This window comes from Pimephales promelas, chromosome 2 (assembly GCF_988280905.1).
Source record: "Pimephales promelas chromosome 2, fPimPro1.hap1.1, whole genome shotgun sequence".
Taxonomy (NCBI): domain Eukaryota; kingdom Metazoa; phylum Chordata; class Actinopteri; order Cypriniformes; family Leuciscidae; genus Pimephales; species Pimephales promelas.
The window spans coordinates 24,315,439-24,334,994 of record NC_142770.1 but is presented as its reverse complement, the minus strand read 5'-3'; the positions used below and the strand labels follow the sequence as shown (position 1 = coordinate 24,334,994).

The 19,556-nt window shown below is 38.7% G+C and overlaps 1 long non-coding RNA gene across 1 annotated transcript in view; it reads left to right on the top strand.

The window, feature by feature from the left end:
• The window catches only part of LOC120468696 (uncharacterized), a 175,814-nt gene that overhangs the window by 35,822 nt on the left and 120,436 nt on the right, over positions 1–19,556 (top strand). The window contains exons 3-7 of the long non-coding RNA XR_005620268.2: positions 3,908–4,087; positions 5,143–5,647; positions 5,731–5,793; positions 18,595–18,667; positions 18,882–18,998. This is a non-coding gene — a long non-coding RNA (uncharacterized LOC120468696). The remainder of the gene's footprint in view (positions 1–3,907; positions 4,088–5,142; positions 5,648–5,730; positions 5,794–18,594; positions 18,668–18,881; positions 18,999–19,556) is intronic.

Sequence of the window (19,556 nt, the reverse complement as noted above, 5' to 3'; positions counted from 1 at the left end):
GAGTAACGGTCGTCTGGGACCATCTACATATCACTAACAACAAAGCAAACAATACATAAAAACCAGGTGATTATTTATTATCCTAAAACAGTTACGTAAAGAACGAGATAAGAACTGATTTTTTCCCCCCAACAATTCACAGCCTGGTCTGTCTTGGGTATGCTGGTAACATGATTTCCTTCAAGTTTTCTGTGATCAATTAGTCAGCCTGACCTAAATCCAACATGGCTGCCAGTGGTGCAGGACATTCAGACTTTGAGGTAAGTAAATGTATATTAAACGTACTTTTCTTCTGGAAAAAGAATAATAATACTGCTAACATTAATTGTGAACATTGTCTTAAGGTGCTGAAGAAGAAAATTAAGTCATATGTTGTTATTTAGCATGTTTTTAAATGTATGTAACGTTGCCTGTTTAGGATATGAAAAAAAGATTAACTCTCATTTTGAACATCTCAGTATTTTGACAAAGTAATTTTTTTTTTTTTACAAATTATAAAATTTACAGGTTAAACCAACATTAGTAGCCTATTGTCTAGGTGACTGTATCTTAGGCCCCGTCCACACTACTTGGTTTTCGTTAAAAAATGGAGAATTAAAACGAATACGATCTCTGTCCACACCAGCGTTTTATCTACTTATTAGAATTGATCTCCGTCCACATTAAAACGACTGAAAACGCGGATCACGTGACCATTCCCCAATACTGGGGCATGCGCGCCGGTTTAAACGTTGGCTAACGAATCACGTCATGACTGATGACACCCAATCATAGAGCCGAGCGTGAGCTTCTGAGTCAGCGTTTCTAAAGTCATCCATCTTGTCCCGTCTTGACTAAAACGCCCTCCGGAGGTCTTAGGTCTTCATTTTTCCGACTTTAGTCTGGACGGGAGGTGCAAACGTAGCAAAAGCATCTCCGTTTTTAAACAAAAACACAGCAGTGTGGATGGGGCCTTAGTATTTTGACTGGATTCTTTCATTAAGGGCTTCACATTTAGCTCATTTTTACGGTAGAAGGAATGAGAGTAGAGAAAATGGATGCAAGTTATATAGCAGATACCAGAAAACTGTACCAGATTCTAAGACAAGTGATAAAGATGATGTTTTTGTCAACCTGCCAGGAGAGGTAGATACAGAGAGCGACAGTGACAGTGACAGTTCTGCTGAGGAGGTTGAAGATGTGACAGCTCAGCAATGTAAAAGAACCAAGAATTGTAGGTACTTCTTTTCCTCATGTCAGGCATGCATTCTGCTGAATGGTAGCAGGCGAGAGGCCTCTACATGAATCAAATATAATTCACATAGAGACAGTATACAAAATAAATACATTTTTCAATTAATTGATCAAATTGTTAGTGTATTATCTAAAACATTTATTTCGTTTTTGCAGTTGGAGGAAGAAAAGTTTTAAGTGAAAATGCATTCAGAACGCCTGATCAGCTTTCATCTCCTTGCAGCTAATTCACAAGGTTTTTCAACTTATTGCCGAAAAAAGTCATCTGTACTCTTGCCAGTTACGTGGAACTAGCATTAACACAAATCCAAATGAAGTGAGGTCATTAATTGGGATGAAAACTCATCATGGGTATTGTGAAGATGCTATCAGTTGATTATTACTGGGCTGGGGGGTAAACGTTACCAAACAATTGCCAATGTGATGTCCATAAAGAGATTCCAATGCCTCTACAATTTCAGGGCAATGCCACGTCAGGCCCAGATCAAGATCGGCTCTTCAAAGTCAGACCAGTCCTAGAACATATGAGGGGGAAAAAATTCTGGAAATTGAGAGTAAGAATCAGTTCTCAATAGATGAAATGATGGTGCCTTACAAGGGCATCAAGGCGGGTTCTCTGCGCAAGCAAACCTCATCATTGGGGGTTCAAGATATTTGTACGTGCAGGTGTTTCTGGCATGGTCTATGATTTCCTGGTATACACTAGTAAGAGCACATTTGGTGCTGAACAAGGACCTGCCAAAAAGCTTGGACTTGGAGCCAGTGTTGTTGTTGAACTCTGCAAGACCATCAACAACCCAATGGAGTGTGTTGTCTACTTTGTAGGGTTGGGTATCGGTTGGGTTTGATCCGATACCAGTACCTACTCTGTATTTTTTAAACGGTTTCCGGTGTTTAAACGGTTCTTGAAATGGTACTTAAAGTCCCCATGAAATCAAAATTGACCATACTTACTTTGTTTGCCTAAATTGATTGTTTTGTGGTAAACAATTCATACATGCAAGTCAATCCACACAATTTTTTTTTTTGCCTTCGTAATCTTTAATCAAATTTTGAAAATGCCTCTCCCCTCTGCATTGGAGGACCTTGCCCGATGACGTAGGCTTTACGGTTTGGGTGTCTCCTTAACATCCATAACCACGCCCTTCCAACTGACAGCTGCTGTGTGTTTGCGAGCGCCGAGCGAGCATTGATTGACAGCATGTGTAAACTTGCGTCATCCTCCATTTTTCTAAATCCAATCAGGTGCTAGTTGTAAAAAAAAGCCACGCCCACTATTTTGCCTCATTTAGTATTCCGTTTCTCGCAGAAATACGTCACAACAATGGAGAAAAGTCATCTGCAACTTCCGGTTCACGGGGACTTTAAGAAAACGAAACCGCACACACTTTGTCAAAAAATAATACCCCTTTATTTACAGGGCCAAACTGGACACAATATTAACTTATATCTTTAAACAATATAAATAGAAGTAACATTTGGTAATAATAAATAAACCAATATAAAATACAAATTCACATTTACTAAATATCAAATAAAACAATATTGTATCAAACAATGTAATAATACTGGAGATTGATAGAGATTACTAACAGGGCAGACTGATCTCATGAAGTAGCGTGTGTGTTATGCGTGTTATGACTGTTCCCTTCCTAGGTAAAAAAAAGATATGACTTACCTCAACCCCATCCCTAAACTTAACCGTCACTGGGGTAAATGGCATTTATGACTGGAGATTTGACGGCGTGTACAGACACGCGGAATGACGCGGACGTTAATGGTGTAGACATACACGCATACATGCGGATACACGCGGATAGCTCAAAATGCGTAGAGATAACACGCCACCTGACTCGAAAGTGAGTTGGGGTGACCAGTATGTTTGGGGTGACCAGTATGTTTACGCAAAAGTCATGATGTCATGTTGAACAGGGTAATATAATATCGACATGGCTACAGGTTCCCATGTTTTGTCTGCTTGAACTAGTTGTGCAAGTTATCTGGTCATTTACTTTTTACGCAGCACTTAGCTTGGCGATTTTGGTATTTCGTTCCCACTGCGTCTTAGCTCGGGACCGGACCCTACTACTTTGACAATATTTTTTACCTTATTGTGGACCTGAATGTGTCCTCTTGGCCTGTGCAGATTGTGCACCATTTGCAAGAACAGGATGGAGGGAAGCAACCTGGAAGAATACCACAAACTGAAGAGGCGAGGAAGAGTCAGCTTTGATTACAGAGTGGATAATGAGGCAAAAGTGGCTTGTGCAGCTGCGAGTCCAGTGAAAGAAGTGAGGCGGTTCTCTAAAGAACAGAAGAAATGAGTTGGTGACCAGTCCAAACACTGACACACAATACAATGTCCACATGGGAGGAGTAGACCTGGCCGACATAATGGTGGCCTTACTGTACCCCTGCAAAATCCCATCGGTGGTACATGAGTTTGTTTTTGCAGATGGCTGATATAGCCCTAAACCAGGGGTAGGCAAGTTTGGTCCTAGAGAGCCACTGTCCTGCAGAATTTAGTTCCAACCCTAATCAAACACACCTGAACAAGCTAATCAATGTCTTGAGGATTATTAAGGCTATAGGTGAGGAGCCAAACTCTGCTGGAGAGCGGCTCTTGAGGACCAAACTTGCCTGCCCTAAACTATGGATGGCTTCTTTATTGCAGAGATGCAAAGAGTCTGGGTGAGGTAAAGCACAAGAAGCTGAAGACATTCAGGCTGGAAGTTGCAAATACACTCATTCATGCTGGAAAAATGAAGGGAAGGCCCTCAAAGCTGAGAGAGGATGATGTTCCCACCAAATACATCGAGCGGCCAGCAACACCAAGACCAGTGGAAGACATCCGGTACGACAAAGTAGACCACTTCCCGGCAAGTTAAAAATGCAAGAATTTTTTTTTTAAAAACTGTCACCCGCCTTTTTGAGAATATACATAACATGGCACTATCCAAATTTAAATGGTTGTAATTCAAGAGTGCTTTGGAATATAGATGTAAGTTTGGTCTTGTTTTAAAAAACTGAAAATATGAAAAAGTTATGGAAGTTAAAATGTACTGTAAATCAACTGTACTCTCCTAAATGTTTAATATTAGTTAATATTTAATATTAAATAACACATTTTTACTCTAAAATACGGTCAAATCAAAGCCATGTGTCTTACCAATGTGTGTTCCAAATTTGAAGTTGATATCACAAAATTTTGTTTAGGGGCTGTACCAAAAATAGCCACCGGGTATTTTTTTTATGCATTCTTCTGTGACAAATTTATTCATTTCAGTCTCAATTTCACAAATCATTTGGCAGATATGGAACCGTGAGACCGACGATATGTGTTTTGTCAAGATTAGAAACGTTTTTTTTTTTTATTAAAAAGTAGTTGAAAGTCTGAACAAAACCTGTCGCCATCCACTTGGTGAGGAGCTTGCTAAAATCATTTAAAGTAAAATTTTTATGCAAGATCTGATTTTAAAAGGCTGAATTCACAGATTCCGATTCACAGGCTGAATCTTGAGTTCGTAAGCTTTCGAATGATATATAATTTGACATCATTAGATCAGATGAAGTGTAGGATATAATTGTTTTAAACATACAGTGGCAAGTGGGCCAGTAACAGTTAACAGATTAATGACTTGGTCATTTTTTATACCCTAATCAGACAGACAGACAGCTTGTTTGTTTCCTTAATAACATCCAGACACTGGATCTCACTTGTCTTCTACAGATCTTTAAGATGGTTATGACTATTCCTGTACATACCATTTTAATTGGACCATGTAGACTGAGGATTGAACGGGGGTTCTTAGCATAGCAGTGATCTGGAAGGCTATTCATCTTTCGGACAGGAGGAAAATCTGACAACCCACATCTTGACTTATAATAATGGTCTTATCATATCCGTAGGGCTGAAAAATGACCCTTTTCTTGGACAAACAAACCAGGAGAGCTTTGTACCTGGCGGCAGCTGCACACTTGATTCACCATTACAGATGAACCAATGGGAAACCCGGCCGGCGGCATTCGAGAACACATCTACAGGCTACTGTTACGTTTTTCATGTTGGTCTGTCCACAGAATGCTCAATGACCAGGTTGCCTGGTAACAGAAGAAACCTTGTTCTCGCAGTGTTGCTGAAACTACTTGTGTATAAGCATCAAACACAATCAACAGATGGTGGATTTCATCTGGTCTTGTTTCACACATTCTTTTCTACCTAATTACGTATGTTTGCAGCTGTACTGATTAATCAGGCTTGTGTTTCAGGTCAGCAACTTTCGACAGGTTAGAGGAAACAGGCTCCTAATTGCTTGAGGGGAAATGAAAAATTTTCCAGAAAAAACATCGCTGCAGCTCCATCCTTCATTGCCGTCCAGCTGTTTTTCTGTCTACAGATTTTCACAATGTTGAGGTTAGCAAGGATGCTAACTTTTGAATTTGTTTACAACCTTCACTAACTGAAAAACAATAAGACATTTTATTTGTATACTGTAGATGTATGAAGACCAGTGAAGATCATGGAGAAGGGGAGTTATGTTAACATTACGTCTAATCTAGGTGAGCACTCCTTGATTGTGGCTGCATTTTAAACATACTGTATCCTTTTAATGTTTTTTTTTTTGCTAAGTCAATTAACAAGGCATTGTAGTAGTCCGAACGAGAAGTTGTTAGTGCATGAACAAGGGTTTGAGGGCCGGATTGAGGGAGGAACGGAGACGTGCAATATTACTCGGGTGACAGAGTTTTTAACAACAAAGCAATATGAAAGAGAGGAATCAAATAAAATAACAAGATTACATAAAGGGGAGGAGGGTTTAACAAGAACCCCATATATGCCATATATGCTTTACGCAACTGAGGTGAACCAATCAGACATCCATTTCTTAATCTCAGTAAAACATTAAGAAAGAAAAGACAGGCATATTGACATCAGGTTTTGAATGTATATAGATCTGAGTGTCATCGGCATAAAAGTGAAAGTTAAAGGGTTAGTTCACCCAAAAATGAAAATTCTGTCAGTATTTACTCACCCTCATGTTGTTTCAACCCCGTAAGACCTTCGTTCATCTTCAGGACACAAATTAAGATATTTAAGATATTAAGATCGCTCCTGCATACAGTCCATAGGCTTCTTGAGGTACTGGCTCTTGCTGTCCCCGAAAAGTCATTAAAGACATCGTTAAAATAGTCCAAGTGACTACAGGGGCTCAATCTTAAGTTTATCAAACGACGAGAACACTTTTGTGTGCAAAAAAACAACAAAAATAACGACTTTATTTCAACTATCACTTCCTTCTCCATGAGCCTGTAAGTCAATTAACGTAGTGTGATTGCGTAGAGCTACGTCACACGTAGGCTCACTATTGGCCGACGCTGGTCATGTGTGTGTGATGCGTGTGACGTACAATAACAGAAGCTTACGCTATTAAACTAGTAACCTGACTCGCGCAGAGGGAGAAATAAACGAATAGTTGAAATAAAGTCGTTATTTTTGTTGTTTTTTTGCGCACAAAAGTGTTCTCGTCGTTTGATAAACTTAAGATTGAGCCCCTGTAGTCACTTGGACTATTTTAACGATGTCTTTAATGACTTTTCGAGGACAGCAAGAGCCAGTCCCTCAAGAAGCCTATGGACTAGTATGCAGGAGCGATCTTAATATCTTAAATATCTTAATTTGTGTTCCGAAGATGAACGAAGGTCTTACGGGGTTGGAACAACATGAGGGTGAGTAAATACTGACAGAATTTTCATTTTTGGGTGAACTAACCCTTTAAGACCAAGTGTTCTTAAAAGTTGGCCAAATGGAAAAATGTAAATACTAAAGAGTAACGGGCCCAAAACTGATCCCTGGGGAACTGATCAGACTTGCCATCACAACAAACATAAACCCATCACATAACCTTTTTGTGGGTCACAGAGCTTATTTTCAGCAATAATCTTAAAGCCAATGGAAAAAGTCATATTGGGTTTTTGTCGAGGGAATCAGGATGATGCTAACATGGTCTACAAAAGTAGCTTTCTATTGGTCAACGCTGAGAATCCATGAGACCAACTTGAACCATTTGCGAAATCCACGATTGGAAATAATTTGCTCTTATGCGAAATTGCAGATCATGTGGATTCCTATATATATATATATATATATATATATATATATATATATATATATGACTATTTCAGCCATGAAAATGTGCCAAACCACACTACATGTGACAGCACCTTAATATATAGAATTATACTTTTCACCATTCTATCCAAGTAATTTGCGTTACATTTATATGTATTTAAACAAAAGCATAATAAAACAATAAGCATTTAAGTACTAAAAAATCCAAAACAAAAATCCCACCCTACTTCATGTTGTGAGATTTGGAGCAGACAAAATAACATCATTTCGGTGTTGTCTCTGGGGACACGACAGCGATGTACTAAAAACGGAAACGTTTTCCCTTTGCGTTTTCCACGTCCAGACGACAACAATGACCGTTCACACGAATTCGCACACAAAACGACTAAAAACACTCTATTCTTCATGCCAGGCCAGTAGATGGCGATGCCACTGTGCAAAGAAACACTACCCGTCCATAGACTGAACACATAATACACATGCGCACGGCATTTTTGTAGTTTACATAGAGAAAATAACGGTATCGTTTTCAAAAACTTGCACTTTGAATCCTGTTTTCAAAAATTTATGTTTTCAGGCTCCCAAAACGCCATAGTTATGTAAATGAACGGGCAAAACGTACAAACAGTTTTTATTTGAAAACGATATGTAAACAGTAGCTGCTGCTCGCATTAGCATTTGGCTCCCATTAGCATTATAAGCTAGTTAGCTCTTTGTCTGGCTAAACGTGAGATCTGTAAGGCTATACTCGAACTAAACTTTCCTTTTTTTCACGGAAATACAAGCTTCAACATTTAAGGCTCAATGTATAGTGATATTTTCCATGGCGGAGTTGATTTGAAAGACAGGACGACCTTTCGAGGCAAAAGGTCATCCTGTCTTTCAACTCAACTTTCGTTGTTTTTGTCAGTCATAGATCTGAAGCTATACATGGTCCAATCTCACCTGCGTAAACTCAGTCCTGTAATTGCCTACTGTCACACTTTGCCACGTCGCTCCCCCTCAGATCCAGCTCTCAAATTGGAATGCGGAATGGGATTGCGAGGAGGCGGCGGTGGAGACAGTGCCGATTTCGGCATGAAATATCAACGTCCGGGAAGGTCACAACAGTCATGGCCTCATCTGTCAGCTGGGTTTTCAGCTTCAGTCTAATGCTGGCCCTTCATAGCAAGCCTGAAGGCAACAAATGAACCTCCATCAATCATGCTCACCGAAGCTTTAGCCGTTCCTGTTGCATCAAAGTTATGAAGGAGGTACGAATCAGGAAACGATGACCCTTCCACCTGTGGCTGAGACCCTATTCGCAAAAATTACAGGAGAAATGGAAGCGGTTTTGCACCATATTGCTAATAAAGAGCCCTGTGAAATATGTATGCCATAAAGGGCTACATTTAACCGTTGATCAAACTGCGTCATGATACATTTGCAAGTAATAGACGCGCTGTGTCGTGGAATGTGTGCTGTGTGTTATTTAGAGGTTGGGAGATGAAAAACACTGCTTGGGGAGGTAGAAACAGCCAGGGCAATAACCCTTTTTATTAGTGCAATTTATCAGATGCGTCACATGACTTCTTTTATACCTTTTCTTTCAATACCTTCCGCCTAAACGTCAAAAAGGCAAGAGTGTGTGGGTAAGTGACAGTCTTTAAAATGTTTTTTTTTTTTTAAATATTTAACAAATGCATTTCATACCTGTATGCAATGCCCTAAACCTTTAAGATTATCATGTTTTTAATTTCTAAATGAAAATTTAGGGTAATATTTTGAGGCATAAAGTCAAGGTTTTTTAATAACAATTAAATAAATTCTTAGTTTTGTAGTTTTGCATCCTATTTTGAGAATGAATATTTAAAATATATACATATACTAACAAAACTGTTTAACTTCTTGTTAAAGGTTTGTCATGTACTTTAAGTCATAAATAAAACTAAACATAGAAGGACACTCATGGCTGTTCTTTTTTTCAAGGCCAATAAAATATTAAACATTTTCATTAATTAATTAATTCATCCACAATGGAATAAAATAAAATGGCAATTTAGAGAAAAAAAAATACATTAAAATTTGCACTCCCGCATGTTTACAAAATGTACAGAAAATTTGTTGTTACATTTTACTGTCACCACATGACATATTTACAGTCATTAAATTTAAACTCTCCTTGTTTTTTTTTGTTTTTTTTTTTTCTTAAACCATATAAAACTAACATTAGACTACATTTCTAAGAAATATCTAGAGTCATGAAACTCTAGAGGGCGCAGGCTGATGGTCCTTTACATGCATTCTGCAAACATTCGCATCATTACCGCTTGGCAAAAGCTGATTAGCCTCTGCTGATCTTGCAGCCAATGAGATGCTTGCTCAACATTTTAAAGTGATGAACTGAGAAATCAAATTTTCCTTGAGCTTTTGACATTTAAAGGACAAGTTGGGTATTTTACAATTAAAGCCCTGTTTTAAGATCGTCCCTGATGAAATAGAATAGTTAAGATTGTTTTTTAGAAAAATGCTCCTGTCATGATAATTTTTGGATTCTTTGTTAGCACCCCCCCCCCCACCTTTATAATGAAAGCATAGGTGCACTCGAACAATCATTCATTAAAACGCATAAAACTTTAGTTTACAAAGACGTGAAACTCACCGAGTGGTCTGGGGTGTTCACTGATATGCTCACACAAAAATCGCTGCAAAATATGCTTTCCAACAGGTTTTATCGTAGTTTTTGTCCGACTTCATTTTCTTCCTGTTTTTGGTCGAAGTCCACAGTAGTCGATTATCGAGTTTGCGTGCGCGATCCTTAGTTATCTAGTTACCAATGATCGCGCACGTGAACTCTACAGTTTACTACTGTGGACTTCGACCGAAAACAGGAAGAAAATGAAGTCAAAGCGAAGATGAAGCGATTTTTGTGTGAGCATATCAGTGAACCCCCCCAGACCACTCGGTGAGTTTCACGTCTTTGTAAACTAAATTTTTATGCGTTTTTATGAATGATTGTTCGAGTGCACCTATGCTACCATTGTAAAGGTGGGGGTGGGGGGGGGGTGGTGCTAACACAGAATCCAAAAATTCTCGTGACAGCAGCATTTGTCTAAAAAACAATCTTAACTATTCTATTTCATCAGGGACGATCTTAAAACAGGGCTTTAATTGTAAAGTACCGAACTTGTCCTTTAAGAGGTCATCGTATTATAAGAATATCCTGTAAGATTCAGAACTGAAAACGTCCTTGTTAGTCCAATAAAAGCTTTTATTGACACCAGCCACGACCAGCAAACGACTCGTTTTTCAAAGTGGGGAACTATGACGTCAAAGAGGATAAAACACCACCCCTGCAGAAGAAGATCAACACGCCCGGTTTAGCCCCGCCCACCGATTCGCGCATTAAATGCATAGCTAAATAACATAGATGCCTACCTTGTAATGACAAACTGGATCGAACTACCGAGAAATACCCAATATTGTGCAGTGGCTGGTTGTGGAAGATGACAGTCGCTGCATGAGCTTCCTCTGGACTCCAATAGGACTGCATGGATAAACTTTATTTTTAATGACGTTCCAGCTGATGAGGTAAAACATCGTCCGTCGTTCGCTTCATTTCACTGAGGATTGTTTGGTAAACAAGACTGGATTTGCAGATCGATTAAGAGCAAAGAACGGTGCTGTGCCGTCTATATTGGATCTTACAGGAATGGTGCAACACACGGACTCTGGGTCGAACATGTATGGGCGAATCATTCCGGTTAACATTTTACAACATTGGACGTTTTCAACAATTTCCCCCAAGTGCATCGACGGGTGAGTCGAAACTCATTATAATATGCAAACTGTTATCCACTCACAGCAGTGGGCGTTTACTTCCAAGTCTTCAGTGCGAGACGCCCATAAAAACCGAGCGTTTTCCAGTTAGGCTCAAAACTAGGGTAGAAAATAGCCGATTACTTATTCGTTTTGATGTTTTTGAATGCAAAAACCAAGCGAACGTCATAAGTTGACCTCAGACAACAATATAATAAAATTTAAAAAAAAAGTCAGTTCCAACAAATATCAAAATTGAAAATACCGTGGAAACAAAGACAACTACATCTTGGATGCCCTTGAGGAAAGCTAAAAATTAATTTCAAAGTGAACTATCCCTTTAAGTTGTCATGATTGAACTTTACTTGTTTTTAGAGTAGATATTTCCATATATTTATTGTGGACACTCTTAAATGTCACTGATCCATGTTCCTAATTGACTTTTAGCCAGAGAGTGAATGAAAGTGAAGGGAAAGTTTCAAAACGATTTTGAAACGGCTACAATGGGTTTAGAGAGTAATGGGTTTACTCAGTACAGAAGCACTGAAAGAGAAACAGGACAACATGATATCATGACTTTTGCGTAAACATATCCATACGCATTTTGAGCTATCCGCGTGTATGCGTGTATGTCTACGCCGTTAAATGTCCGAGCGAAATGAAGCAAAATGTAGATCTAGCTACTTTCTTAGGATGGTAGGGGAAGACTCATAAATGGTATTAACCCTAGTGACGGGTAGGTTTAGGGATGGGGTTGGGGTAGGTCATATATTTATATATACAGTAATGTAACGTTAAGTCAACGGCGTTCATAAACACGCTGAAAAGCGATTATAATGCTTGTTGATTGCACGCCAAAAATGGAAATACAAATTGGCGTGTCATACATACGCCATTTCATGAGATCAGTCTGAACTAGAGGTCTTCACAGTGCACCCGAGACCCGTCGGCCCCGGATCGGGTCCGAATCTATTACTTCGGGTCCCGGGTCGGTTTAACATTGTGTCTAATACCAACGCATTCTCATCCTTTAGCGTCATATAGGACGCGCTGTATGACAAAACGGCGAAATACTACTCACATGGCACCCGTTATCGTTAATATAACACGCGCTGAGAAAGGGCTGGTAAAACACGTGCGATTGGAGTGCAATCTCAAGCGCGTGTCATGTTTCTATGGCAACCAGAGCAGAGCTTCCGCCAAACCGCGCTTTGCATTTTCTCCAATGTTTATAATAATATAAATGAACCGTCTTGTTTAATCTTAAAGTTTTGGTGGTCAGATTCAGACTCAATGAAGAGCAGAGAGCACAGATATGATCAAGCTGAACAAGCAATCGTTATTATAGTTCAAAAGGGCAAACGGTTAAAGTAGTTATTATGCGAGTTAACTCGAGTCAGAATGTGCATACGTGCAAGGCTGCATTTGTCATCTATCACCGTGACATCAAGTGGACTTTTAAAGCTGAAATAATGAGTGGATTAAGCTTGGAAAAACGAGAGAAATAACATGGATAGAACTTTCTTGTCGGTGGATTGTAATGCATCACAGTCAGTCAGATAACGTCAGGAAGTGAGACGACGACTACTAAAATTAGGTAAGACAAAAAGTTTTATTTTTCGCAACTAGTGTGAAATAATATGTGACAATCGGGTCCAGTCGGGTTTGTGTCTTCCTGCCGGGTTCGGGTCCAGTTTTCAAATAATAGACGGGTCCAGGTCGGGTCCGGGCAGTTTCTCGGGTCTGCACGGGTCCGGGTCCAACTTTTGAAATGAACGACGGGTCCGGGTCGGTTCGGTGTAGCACATTACGGGTCTCTTTCGGGTCGGGCATGAATTTTTGGACCCGTGAAGACCTCTAACGTTAGTCTGAACAGGGAGTTGTAATTATGGGATTTTGCTACTGTCAGCATTTAACTTTACTGTCAGGTCATGTGACGATCAACAGCGAGTACTGAATAGGCTAATTTTGTTTACTGTATGTGTCGTCCTGGAATATATGACCCGACTTCTGTGTTTTCTTGGAAAATGACAACAATGTAAATGTTGTGCATGCATTTGAATAATGCAAATTAATGGAGCACTACACTCTCATTGCTGTGCTATTTGAGTTTGATTCAGGAATGCATTAATTACCATAAATACATATTCATGCTTTTCTATGGTTTTGCTGATTAACAGAAAGTGTGTAAGGAACAAAAAAAAGTCTACCCAAGCCGGATATTTTTGCCCCATTCACAACCAAAAAATGCATGGTAATGTATGCAAAAAGGTAAGCGTTTATTTTCATTAACATTTCAAAATGTAAAAATGGGGAGAATCCTTGAAGCATTTAGATCCAAGGACTTTCTCAGAATCACACATCTTTCCCATTTCCGAAACATAGTATTATTAAAGCAGTCTGAAACTCCATTTAAGAGAGGCCAAGTGCTTGGCTTTCAAAAATTCAAAGGTTGGCTGGTTTAATCTGGTTTTGTTTCATATTTCTGCATGACTGCGCTGACCATATAGTTCTACACATCAAGGAAACCATATTGGGTATTAGAGAGTCTTGAAAATACAATTCTTTGAGTCCATGTCTTCTGTATCCAAAAATCTCTGAAGCAGTTCCAGCTTTCTGCTTCAAATGCTACAAAAGGCTTACTTGTGACATGCACTTTTCGACATTTTTCTCTTTTTAAGCTTCTGACCAAATGTATTTTTGCAGCCAAAGGATTGTGGATAACAACTTTTGCTTGTCAATTTCAAAACCCAGATTAAGAAACTTTTAGTTGTTAGTTGTTCACACCAAGATAAACAAATAAAATGATCATTCTTGATGGCAACGAACTAAGTTGAACAAAAAATTGAACAAAATTGGTTAATTGAAGATCATCTGCAAAGACATTGGTTAATAAAGTGAGATTACTCAGGAGTAGTTCACTTTAAAAAAAAAACCTTTGCTGATAATTTACTCACCCCCGTGTCATCCAAGATGTCCATGTTTTTCTTTCTTCAGCCGAAAAGAAATTAAGGTTTTTGATGAAAACATTCCAGGATTGTTCTTCATATAATGGACTTCAATGGGAACCAAACGGTTCAAGGTCCAAAAGACAGTTTCAGTGCAAACTGTTCAAAGGGCTTTAAAGGATTTCAGACGATGAATAAGGGTCTTATCAAGCGAAACAATTGCTCATTTAAAAAAAAAAATAAATAACAACGAAAAAATAAGTTTTAGAAGCTCAAATGGCCGCCTTGCTCTGCTCTGTTCTTTGATGTGCGTTTGTGACTCTCCTGTTCAAACTCGTTTATCAAAATGAACAAATCTTTTATCGTATTTATTCAACGAATGAAATGAACGATTTGAAAAGATTTGTTCATTTTGATGAATGAGTTCGAATTGGAGAGTAACAGAACAGAGCAAGACGAGCATTTGAGCTTATAAAACTTAAGCTTTGTTATTTTATTATTTTTTTTAAATGAGTGATCATTTCGCTAGATAAGACCCTTATTCGTCGCCTGAAATCGTTTAAAGCCCTTTGAACAGTTTGCAGTTTGCACTGAAAGTGTCTTTTGGACCTTGAACTGTTTGGTTACCAGTAAAGTGCATTATATGGAGAAAAATGCTGGAATGTTTTCATCAAAAACCTTAATTTCTTTTCGACTGAAGAAAGAAAAAGATGGACGTCTTGGATGACATGGGGGTGAGTAAATTATCAGCAAAAGTTTTTTAAAAGTGAACTACTCCTTTAAATGCATAACGTATATCAGAATCAACATATTTACTTATTGTAGGTTTGCATAATATTCCGTCTGTCAATATTTCACTGTTTTTGTTCATTTTAAAGCATAATGGATCGTTTTTTGTGAGATTAGCACATGCCTACTCGCTTTTAGTCTACACTACAATATCCATCATGTACAAGTTAACATCAAAATTGGCAATTCTTCTTTTTCAATGGGATTTTGTGATCTTTAACCAAAATAACTTCCCCTCCCTCTTGCCGCGACGTGTTTTCTCTTCTCTGATGATGTTTACTGTAGTGAGGGCGGGACAACCTGTCACTCAAATGAAATCCACCAATAGCAAACCACAACCATCCAATCAATTCCCCATGAACACAATCAAACCCACCCTTCATTTATTTTTGTTTGAGAAGCCGTTTCACTCAGATATACGTCAAAACAAGGAAGAAAAGACTATCGCAACTTCCCTTTCATGTCGACTTTAAAGGAGTAGTTCACTTTAAAAAAAAACTTTTGCTGATAATTTACTCGCCCCCATGTCATCCAAGATGTCCATGTCTTTCTTCAGTCCAAAAGAAATTAAGGTTTTTGATGAAAACTTTCCAGGATTTTCTCCATATAATGGACTTCATTGGGAACCAAACGGTTCAAGGTCCAAAAGACAGTTTCAGTGCAAACTGCAAACTGTTCAAAGGGCTTTAAACGATTTCAGATGATGAATAAGGGTCTAATCTAGCCGTGACTCGAAAAAAGATTTGAAGAACAGGAGAGTCACGAACGCTCATCACAGAACAGAGCAAGGCGACCATTTGATTGACATTCGATCGTTTCACTTGATACGACCCTTATTCATCATCTGGAATCTTTTAAAGCCCTTTAATGCTGCACTGAAACTCTCATTTGGACCTTGAACCGTTTGGTTCCCATTGAAGTCCATTATATGGAGAAAAATCCTGGAATGTTTTCATCAAAAACCTTCATTTCTTTTCGACTGAGGAAAGAAAGACATGGACATCTTGGATGACATGGGGGTGAGTAAATTATCAGCAAAAGTCTTTTTTTAAAGTGAACTACACCTTTAAAGTCTGCTGTAAGTCTATGGCTATGAAAACACCCTCCTCCACTCTTCTCAGGCCGTGATATGGCTGGCTGCATGAACAGCATGATGAGAAAGACGTCGCGTCCTCAGACCAGGAGGAAAGGCGGTTATTTAGGCAGTTGGGAAAGTCAAGCACGGTGTAAGCGGTTAATTACGCCCATATTTCAATTCCAACGGTTCCCCACTCCCAGAATAAATCAGTCCGCTCCTGAGGAATGCGCAAGAAAACAAAGGGAATACCGGAACGAGGCGCTAATCAATCCCACCGACTTAATTACGCTTTCCATCTTCGCAGGTGATTCTCATGTGGAATTAAAGCCTTCCAACCACAGCAGGTGAATAAAAGCACAACCCTCCGATTATCACGGCTCATTGTAACGACCCAAAACACACATCTATCACACGTGAAGCTTGATGAAAGAGAGAATACCGTCTAGTTAATGAAAATAGAGTTGTTACACAGTTCTGCCATTTTGTATTCATCGGGGAACATAGTGTAAACTCTTGTTAATTCACCTTGACAGTCGGTTACGTCCCGCTGGTTTTTATATTTACTAAGTTGCATTTGGCTGTAGATTTCCCATTGGATCCTCTGGGTGATGTACGGTAAAAAAAAAAAAAAAAGGTGTAGAGAAGAACCTTCTGGATCTTGTTCGCAGTTAAGCTCTCAGATCCACGTTTCATGGAGTTGATATGGTTCTAATCTTTAATCATATTTAGAGAGATTATCTTTCTAAAATTACCCCAGCCCTTTCTGACAGAAGCGTGAGAAAGTGTCTTGTTCATCTCATTTTTTCAGATTTGCGTGTGGTTGTTAGCAAACAGAATGGCTTATGGCGAGGAATCCACATTTGCACACAAGCTTAGGGTGGATGACGTCACGGCGGAGGAAAAAAGGCCCAGCAGCCACTTGATGGCATTCAAGTACAGTGCACAGATGTGGGCTGCAGTACTCTCTTTGCTTTGATTATCAGGAAAAACATAAAACAAGAAGAATTCTTTTCACCATTACAGATTCAGACTGAGATTTTGCCATCAAATGGGATTCCTTGACACTCCTACTGCACCTTGTGCCCCGCCCCCCATCTGCTATTGGCCAGATACAGAAGAAGCCCCGCCCCGCCCTTAATAACTTGCAGCAATGGTTGATTGGAAAGAAATCAAATCTACTTTGGATTGTGGACTATATTATTGTGTAAAGCAATAATGTTTTCGATTGGGGCTTTTCAAAGTAATATTAATTAAAGGAGTAGTTCACTTTTGAAAAAAAAAAACTTTTGCTGATAATTTACTCACTCCCATGTCATCCAAGATGTCCATGTCATTCTTTCTTCAGTCGAAAAGAAATTAAGGTTTTTGATGAAAACATTCCAGCATTTTTTTTTCTGCATATATTGGACTTCAATGGGAACCAAATGGTTCAAGGTCCAAAAGACACTTTCAGTACAAACTGCAAACTGTTAAACAAATCTTTTTCCGAGTCATTTGGTTCATTCAATGAACGCAAACGAACGGGTAGACTCAGATTAAATGAGCGATCGTTTCCCTGGAGAAGACCGTTATTCATCGTCTGGAATTGTTAGAACAGTTTCCAGTTTGGAATTGTTAGACAGTTTCAGTTTTGGACCTTGAACCGTTTGATTCCCATTGAAGTCCATTATATGGAGAAAAATCCTGGAATGTTTTCATCAAAAACCTTAATTTCTTTTTGACTGAAGAAAGAATAACGTGGATATCTTGGATGACATGGGGGTGAGTAAATTATCAGCAAAAGTTTTTTTTTCAAAAGTGAACTACTCCTTTAATGAACATTAAATTTAAACAGTTTACAAAAGTTGAAATAATTATTTCTTTTTTTTCATTTCAATGCAAATTAATTTAGTTGACAGCCCTACTCAGAATTAATTCCATTTACTTTACTACATAATTTCATTAATTGTGAAAATAATGAATTCATATGTCAATAAAAATGAGCAATTGATAAATTAGCATACCATGAAACGTTTTTATTACTATTACTATTATTATAGTTTAATTTAATTCATTTGATATTTTAACTCTAAATCCGTTTGTTTGGCAGAGTGAGCGTTTTATCTTTTTATGTTACGTGTTTTACTTTTCTCAATTCTTTGGTGTTCATAATCGTTCCGAAACAACTTGCTTATTCGGATGAAATCACCAAGTCCTCTACAATTTCATCCACTTTTTAACTGAATATCCTGTTGAACTTACAAATACATTTTTACAGAAGCAATATGTTAATAGCATATGTTCCTTTTTACAAGATGTAATCTAAGTCTCAGGTGTCCTCAGAATGTTCTGTGAGGTTTCACCAAGCAGATCATTTATAATACGTTGTCTAGCATTTTTGAGTAAAAGAAAAATGAAAAACGTTTTTTGTGTGCATGTACCTTTAAATGCAAATGAGCTGCTGCTCCCCGCACCTTTTTTCAGAAGAGGGCGGAGCCTGTACAGCTCGTGCCTGCATTACTCAATCTAAACCAAACAGTTGTTTTAGTTTTTGCCAATCATCTCTATGGTGGTCACGCTCACGTGACTTTGCAGTTCTTCATCATTATGAAAGTTTGTTATCTGCATGTGTTTTAAAGGGATATCAATCTAAACTTATGATGTATGAGTTTCTGAGGGAACACATCCGACGCAAGTCAGACGGCGTGTCCCGTGAGTATTAAACTAAGTCCTCTTTCACTTCTTAGGGTCATGTCAAAAACAGTAGGTTATGTCTGTGAACAGAAACAGCAGTGAAAGAAATCAATTGTGTATATTAGATCTGTGTAGTAAAGTGAAAGCAGCATAATATGCAGTATGAATCAAACAAGAAAATCACTTTGATAAGAATACATTTCTTACTTGAATGCTGTTGTTTAATGCTCAGGCGAGGAGATAAACACGGCGGACTGTGTTCAGATCACTGAGGGGAGGAGCTAAGCTTATAAAGCGGAGTCTGTCAGCAGTTGTGGGCGGGGCCTACACATTTACGTTATCGCAAAAGGTAAAATCTGCAAACGGTTTATCAATGACATGGATTATGATTTATGGGGATTAAAAAAAAGAGGAGTGGGGTGGATTTTTACCATTATAGTGTGGTTATGTACACACTCTCACGACACACATTCATGTTCAAACGTGAATTATGCATAATAGGTCCCTTCCAAGATAGCCAGACTTGCTTGTTAACGCAGGCTGATTTGGTTTTAAGTGCTTGAATGTGGCCGAGATTGAGGTTGGACTGCTATTTTATAGTTCATAGACTGCAACTGACTCCATCCACTTACGTCCTAATGCAGTGAACGTTCTGACTGATAGTCTGTTAGCATACCCCGGCTCCGCTAAATTGAAAGATTTACTGCTATGATGTCTTTCATAATCAGTTATATTACAATAATGGTCCATCCATTGCCCTTACATCAAGATGGGCGAAAATCTACACCTCTACAATGTGATATCAGGTTTCCTTCATCCAGCGAGAAAAAAAACAACAAAAAAAACGTCTCATCCACTTGGCAGCAGCCGTTTCTGTGTGAAATGATCTTCCGAGAACAATCTCTCA